Source organism: Dreissena polymorpha, chromosome 8 (assembly GCF_020536995.1).
Source record: "Dreissena polymorpha isolate Duluth1 chromosome 8, UMN_Dpol_1.0, whole genome shotgun sequence".
Classification (NCBI taxonomy): Eukaryota; Metazoa; Mollusca; class Bivalvia; order Myida; family Dreissenidae; genus Dreissena; species Dreissena polymorpha.
Genome location: NC_068362.1, coordinates 92,395,960 through 92,404,176, shown reverse-complemented (window position 1 = coordinate 92,404,176; position 8,217 = coordinate 92,395,960). Strand labels below are relative to the sequence as shown.

The 8,217-nt window shown below is 36.1% G+C and overlaps 1 long non-coding RNA gene across 1 annotated transcript in view; it reads left to right on the top strand.

The window, feature by feature from the left end:
* The first annotated feature begins 919 nt into the window (after positions 1-919).
* Positions 920-8,217, top strand: part of LOC127842660 (uncharacterized) — a 47,957-nt gene continuing 40,659 nt past the window's right edge. The window contains exons 1-2 of the long non-coding RNA XR_008031813.1: positions 920-997; positions 1,785-2,007. This is a non-coding gene — a long non-coding RNA (uncharacterized LOC127842660). The remainder of the gene's footprint in view (positions 998-1,784; positions 2,008-8,217) is intronic.

Sequence of the window (8,217 nt, the reverse complement as noted above, 5' to 3'; positions counted from 1 at the left end):
AGTTTTTCTTTTCTCCCCATACGTCTTTGCACCTTATTGATGGAAGAACGCTATGTGTTGCGATACATTGTAAACGCTTTAAATGAGGCTTTGAGTGTGTCTGTAAAGTGTTTCTTTTGCCTAGCGTGGGGTCACTGGCCTTGCTTCAGCTCAACAGTGAAGTTGGGCATGTATCAAGAGGCGAAGATGCTGGAAAAGCCTGCCTTAGCCAATATTTATGTGACTGGGGTATTGTATTGCAACTCGATGCCGAGTCTCTTCATGAGTTATTACGTGTGAACATGGTTCATACCCGTAGCAAGGGGGAGGGGTGCGTTTGGATTGTTCGCACCCAACATTTTTTTACAAATAAAAAATATGTTTTACTATAAGTTGCACCCAACTTTATTCGACGCAAAAACGTTATTTTTCTTTTCCCGGGACCCAGTGAGTCTTCACGTTTAAGTGTAACAATATTAATAAATGTTGAATTCAATAGGCTACCGACAGGTCACCATATAATTAATTTCTCGATTAAGTCATTTCCAAGATAGCGCGTGATTTCTAAACAATTTTTTGACTGTAGAATTGTTGAAATCAACAGATGTTTTGACATCAAAATGTGAGAAGATCTCAATCGACCGATCCTAACGAAGGTAGGTTAGCTTACATAGTTAACTAAGAATTAATGTTGTATTAATACATAGATGAAAAGTTAAATGATGATTTTCATATCAGTAATGTATGTTAGTGGTTTCTAGTTTTATGAAAATGTTTTACAAGTTTCAATAGGTTTCTTTGTCATTTAATTAGAAAACATTATACTGTTTATCCACTGAGTCAACTTCAAACTGCCTGAAAGCTATACTTGTAAATAAAAATTACTTGATTGTGGGTGCTATACATTTGCTGAGTTACTCTCCCTTGATATAAATTTGCCATATAAACAAAGAATGCAGACACCAATGCCAATCGATTTTGTCATAGATAATTTTACCACCATATACATCTGAGTTTGGTAAGTATTTAACATATTCATTTATTGTTTGTTAAAAGATTACATGTTATGTTTATATGTTTGAAATACTAAGATATGTTCTCAAAGATCATTTCAAGAACAAATCATCTGCAAAGCCATACAGTATTCATCACAGAAATTTCCCCAAGGCAGTTCAAATAATGAAAAAAGTTGAAACTCTTATCTGAAACCTTCTTTGAATTTAATATTCAAAGAAAGGAGTGCTAATTATGTTTTGTCAAGACTTGAGTAGTACTCGGATGGGTACTAGTTAGCGGACGTGGGTACTAGTTAGCGGACGTTTTTCTTTCCTTTTATTCTCTTTTGAATTAACTATTTTTTTTTAATAAAATAAAATGTAATATTTTTTCTGCTTGTTTGGTATATTTGTATAGGTATTGTAAAACTACAGAACTACAGTATATTGAATGGAACAAAGTCTTGGAAACACGAGGTCTAAATCTAAAATTGTTCATTAAATATGATTGCTAGTAAGATTTATTTCTTCTGTAAAGAGTTATTATGTTGATTCATTGTCAGTTATTATAGAGTTGGTCAAATATAAATGTTTCGAAAATAGTTCTATAAAAATATTATACTAATTAATCTCCACCCCGCCCCCCCCCCCCCTCATTCGATTGCAGGATGTGGACACTCCCTCCCGCACCGACCCCCTTCGCCACTTCGTTGCTCAATAACAATTGTGATGGGAAAATTCGCACCCCCCCTTTTCAAAACCCTGGCTACGGTTACCTAACATGGTATTGATACACTGTCCATGTTTCAGATGCACAGAGCAGCGTAGAGAGCACCGCTGCACTGCATACTTTCAGCTTGGTCTGGGTGGTGCTGCATCTTCTATTCCAAACATTTGCGTATAGATGTAACGTAAGGCTTTCCAGGCGCTGGGTGATTGAGGACTGATCGTAAGACCAAAGTTTATGGAGGCGTTGGAAAACTTAGGCATGCAGGCGTTGATTATCGACTTCTGAGAAAGCGTTATGGGCGAGGTAATCAGCAAACAGATGATTTTTCTAATAACTGTATTAACCTTGTTTTTTTTCTGATGCCTTCGAAGTTTTACAGTTTGCTATCTATGCGGCATCGCAGATTAAAACCGACATCCTGGTCTCAGAAGGCGTCTGTGTGCATGGCGTAAAGCATGCGGCTAAACAGTGTCGAGGCAAGGGCGCAGCTTTTCTGACCCCGTTTGTAACTGGGAATAGGTCAGATGATCCTCCGCTGTCCTGAACTCTTGCCTGTATTTCCTCGTTATTATAACGTACCAGGGTGATGAATTTCCTTGGGCATCCGTACTTAGCCTTTATCTTCCACATACCCTGTCTGTTGACAGTGTAAAAAGCCTTGGTCATGTTGACGTAGGTGGTGAACAGATTAGTGTAATGTTCCTGGTTCTCCTTTTTGAGCTGCCTCGTCCTAAGCACTGGCATCTTATAGACTAAGTTATCGTGAGAAAGGACAGGTAGGATGTACGGGTTACAAAGTCCTTGTGCGGTGCCGAATGCTGATCCTTACTCTGACGCTATCCTATGAGAAAGGTTACATGTGCATAAAATACCTAAATAGTCGTATGATCCGTTATAGCGTCAGTATGTTATATATTTTTTCTTATCAAAGAGACGCATTATTTTAAAAGTTTAAGTAATATAACAATAAACATCGAAGCAAAAATATCAAGTGCATACGCAGCAATAACTAATTAAATGTTAAGTTATTCCAAAGCAACAACGATTTATTATTTGAACAAGTTAGCATAGAGTTAAAACGTTAACTGAGAAATACTACATACGCATTAAATCTTACAACAAACAAAAAAGGTTACTTTGCATGTTAAATGTTTTCGAGCGATTTACGTTTTTTTTTTGGTTATGCATTACAATCCACATGTCTTTATCGCATGTCATCATCAAAGGAATTGTAAATAAAGTTAAATATTTTATTACATTTTGTATGTAAAAATCAATTTGTCTTTACAATAACATAACATGCTGACATTGTAATAAAATAGAATGTTTTATTTACATAAATTGTAAGGTTTATTTTGTAATTTTCAAATACTTCAACATATATCTACATCGCATAGTGTCAACGTGAATACGTTTCGTGTAGCTCAATATCCACGGTGCCTATACCACGTGACTTTTTCGGATCTGTGTTGGGAGAATAAAGCGCGACCTAGTTAATATTTTTAAGGATCTATTTTTGAATATTTCATTATTTTTAATGGTATAAAGTGGAGAGCCTGCTCATTCGGAAGAATTTTCTATAGGTATCATGATCTTTAAAAACAAATAAGTATTTATTCAGTAAAATGCAACCGCAAGTTTGAACGGTTAGAAAAATTTCGGATCAGTGTGGGGACTTCATATTACAAACGCGCGGTTGCACTTTACTGAAAAAATACTTTTTTGTTAAAAATATCATGATAACTATAGAAAACTCTCACGAATGAGCGGGTTCTCCACTATATCCCATTAAATTTTTTGAAATATTCAAAAATACATCATTAAAAATGTTAACTCGGTCGCGCATTATTCTTCCAACACAGATCCGAAAAAGTCACGTGGTTTAGGCACCGTGATATCATATGTATGGCGTTAAGTTTATCATAAATTCTATCATAATATGGTTGTCAATCATAAAATATAAAATATGCATTTATAATATAAGAGCTTTGATCGACTTAAACAGATGTTGAATACAATTAATTTAAATACTAAATAATCCCAACAAATTCACTACATTGATGAAAAAAGTAATAAACATATCAAAGGTGGGCCCCGTACATTCCTGTAAATTGATTAATCTGTCAAATTTTTGTCGCGTTATGCGAATTTCCTAATTTTTGACTAGCATGACGGCCATAATTTATATGAAAGAAGATATACCTAAGTTCTCACAAAGAGTTGGCAAGTTTAAGACTTCGATGTGAGTCCCGAGAGACACTATATGGTATTTCGCTTATCCCATGAAGCGTAGAGATGTTTGAAGTCCAAAGTCCAGTACTATGGAACGCAATTAATTACTTCATATGACTGTTGTCTTTTTTTGCAGTACATTAATCATTATTTTCATAGGAATATACATTATGCTTTGTGCTACTTTCTTTACGTTTGGTACATTCGTCATTGTATGCAGTAGTTAAAGCATTACGCGAAGTAGTAACAACATTATGTTCTGTCCAAACTTCTTGACGTTCTGTACATTCAACATTATGTGTGGTAGTTTTATCATTATGCGCTGTGCAAACGTCTTTACGTTCGGTACATTCGTCATTAAGTGCAGCAGTTACATCATTATGTGCAGTAGTAACAACATAACGTGCTGTGCAAACTTCTTTCCGTTCGGTACATTCGTCATGACCTATTATGTGTAGTAGTTTTATCATTATGCGCTGTGCAAACGTTTTTCCGTTCTGTACATTCGTCAGTATGTGTAGTAGTTTTATCATTATGCGCTGTGCAAACGTCTTTACGTTCGGTAATTCGTCATTACGTGCAGCAGTTACATCATTATGTGCAGTAGTAACAACATTACGTGCTGTGCAAACTTCTTTACGTTCGTCACGAATGTACCGAACGTAAAGACGTTTGCACAGCGCATAATGATAAAACTACTACACATAATGACGAATGTACCGAACGAAAAGCGCTTTTTTGACCAACAGTGACAGATTAACAAATTCCATTGTATCCACCGTTTTTAACAAATTCAAGTATCTATAAACAGATGGTTTGATATTATATTTGGATAATATATAATATAATATCGCTAAATTCTCATACAATAGTAAAATGTACGTTTCAACAGAAAATTCTCCATAATAACTATCATTTTCCATATTCATTTATTTTTCTTACAAACATTGCAAGAAATATCACATCCAAAGCCCTATAATGCCGGTTCGTTATAGCGGGCGGATAAACACGGGTCCATATTGCTTCACTAGCTGTTTGAATGACAATGGCGAGTAGATCGGAATGTGTGAAAGTTCGCGACTTTGTCATATTCGTTCTCGTTATTAACATCGTCATTGAATCGAAGCGAGGTGCGAGCACGTTTTTATATGCAGTAAATTCGATAGATAAAGGGTTTTCTAGTGTTTTAAAAAGTATGGCATTTCCCCTTTAACTGTCTGGTGTGCATATCTGAATAACGCAAATCGTTTAAAAACTAAAATACATGTAAGCTTTTTGTTTTTTCAAATTTTGTTTGATGTTGTGAACAGTATTCCTCTTGAAAAATATATGAATGCAAGTGATGCTTACTTCGGTTTCATATAAACATATACAATCTAAAAACAAACATATACAACAAAGCTAAGATCTCAATGTTAAAATCCAAAACTATGTTTTGTTCTTTAACTGTATGAAGAAAACCTTAAAATTTAACAAAATCAAATTTAACAAAATCATTTTGTATACATACCAGTTTGCAGTTCAATAACTGTAAACTGTTCTCAAATAAGCCTTGGCTTCTGTATGTTTGCCTGATATGTGACATGCCATTAATGTAGTTTTTTCACCCACTGATCGATCCCGTTTGTTACCGCTCGGAATTATGTTGGCTAACTAAGAGCATCATTTCAAAGACTGGGAAGAGCACGTTTCGTGTAAACCCAAACAGTTGCGACAACCGGCAGTAGAAGTTGCTGACATCGATATATTTCTATAACATGACAACAACAGAATTTTACAAGCAACAATATTAAACTAATAATATTTCCAGCAATTTACAAATATAAGAGACATTACAAGTCTTGTCTGAGCAAATTTTGACATGGAAATTTGCTCTGTGCTGAAAGAAAGTTGTGGGAGCTTTCTGTAGATATACCTCTTACACCAAGAACTGGTTCTAGGCACAGGAAACGGACTCGAGAGCGTTTCAATAAGCCTGAATCTTTCAATGCAATCGAGCTAAAATAAATAGGTTTAAACTAAGTGGTTGACTACAAGACTTTCAAGATAGTTAAATTATTAAAACGATTGTTAGCACTACGGCCATTCCATCTACCTCCGATTTAGACATTAATGGAAATAGCATCTCAACCCAATATAGATACACCGGATGTCAAGTCAGGATCTTATTTTTTAATTATCTCTTTCCGAAAAAGATTATAGAAAAAGATTATAAATCCACTACTCTAATTATAATCTTGGTTCAGATATATTCATTCTAAATGGAATATTTAATTGTTTTGTCTGTGATTGAACCTGTCTCAGTATGAACCTATGACTGTCAATATATATTTTCCAAGTTACTGGTTGGACCATGTTAACGCTTTTAAATTGATTTTACGAGAAAATAACGCTGTAAATTATAGCTCTTTTATATCCCGTTATTACAAATGATTGACAATTACGTTGAAGATAACGACACATGTCATCAAGAATGCATAAAGCTAAGGGTGATTCCTAGTCGGTAGCTCATTAACCAGGTTTTTCGAAGAAAAAAAACTGATTATTAGGCTGGCGAATGTCGGCGGGCGGGCGGGCTGGCGGGCGTAACAAGCTTGTCCGGGCCATAACTCTGTCGTTCATTCTCAGATTTTAAAATCATTAGGCACATTTGTTCACCATCATTAGACGGTGTGTCGCGCGAAAGAATTACGTCGATATCTCCAAGGTCAAGGTCTCAATTTGAGTTTGAAGGTCAAAAATGGCCATAAATGAGCTTGTCTGGGTCATAACTTTGTCGTTCATTGTCAGATTTTAAAATCATTTGGCACATTTGTTCACCATCATTAGACGGTGTGTCGCGCGAAAGAATTACGTCGATATATTCAGGGTCAAGGTCACAATTTGAGTTTAAAGGTAAAAAATGGCCAAAAATGAGCTTGTCTGGGCCATTACTTTGTGATTCATTGTGAGATTTTATAATTATTTGGCACATTTGTTTACCATCATTAGACGGTGTGTCGCGCGAAAGAATCAAGTCGATATCTCCAAGGTCAATGTCAAAATTTGAGTTTGAAGGTCAAAAATGGCAATAAATGAGCTTGTCTGGGCCATTTCTATGTCATTCATTGTGACATTTTAAAATTATTTGGCACATTTTTTCACCATTATTTGACGGTGTGTCGCACGAAAGAATTACGTCAATATCTCCAAGGTCAAGGTCGCCACAACTAAAAATAGATTGATTTTGAAACAAATATGTAACTATGAAAAATCAGTAACAATGCACATTTCGATTTTGAGTTGTCTCTCTCTATCAGACTTTTTTTATGCCCCCCTTCGAGGAAGAGGGGGTATATTGTTTTGCACATGTCGGTCGGTCCGTCGGTCGGTCCGTCGGTCGGTCCGTCCACCAGATGGTTTCCGGATAATAACTCAAGAACGCTTAGGCCTAGGATCTTGAAACTTCATAGGTACATTGATCATGACTGGCAGATGACCCCTATTGATTTTCAGGTCACTAGGTCAAAGGTCAAGGTCACAGTGACTTGAAATAGTAAATTGGTTTCCGGATGATTACTCAAGAATGCTTACGCCTAGGATCATGAAACTTCATAGGTACATTGATCTTGACTGGCAGATGACCCCTATTGATTTTCAGGTCACTAGGTCAAAGGTCAAGGTCACAGTGACTCGAAACAGTAAAATGGTTTCCGGATGATAACTCAAGAATGCTTACACCTATGATCATGAAACTTCATAGGAACATTGATCATGACTGGCAGATGACCCCTATTGATTTTCAGGTCACTAGGTCAAAGGTCAAGGTCACAGTGACTCGAAACAGTAAAATGGTTTCCGGATGATAACTCAAGAATGCCTATGTCTAGGATCATGAAACTTCATAGGAACTTTGATCATGACTGGCAGATGACCACTTTTGATTTTCAGGTCACTAGGTCAAAGGTCAAGGTCACATTGACTCGAAACAGAAAAATGGTTTCCGGATGATAACTCAAGAATGCTTACGCCTAGGATCATGAAACTTCATAGGTACATTGATCATGACTGGCAGATGATTCGTATCAATTTTTAGGTCACTAGGTAAAAGGTCAAGGTCACAGTGACTCGAAACAGTAAAATGGTTTCCGGATGATAACAAAAGAAACATTAGGCCTAGGATCACGAAACTTCATAGGTACATTGATCATGACTGGCAGATGACCCCTATTGATTTTCAGGTCACTAGGTCAAAGGTCATGGTCACAGTGACAAAAAACGTATTCACACAATGGATTCCAC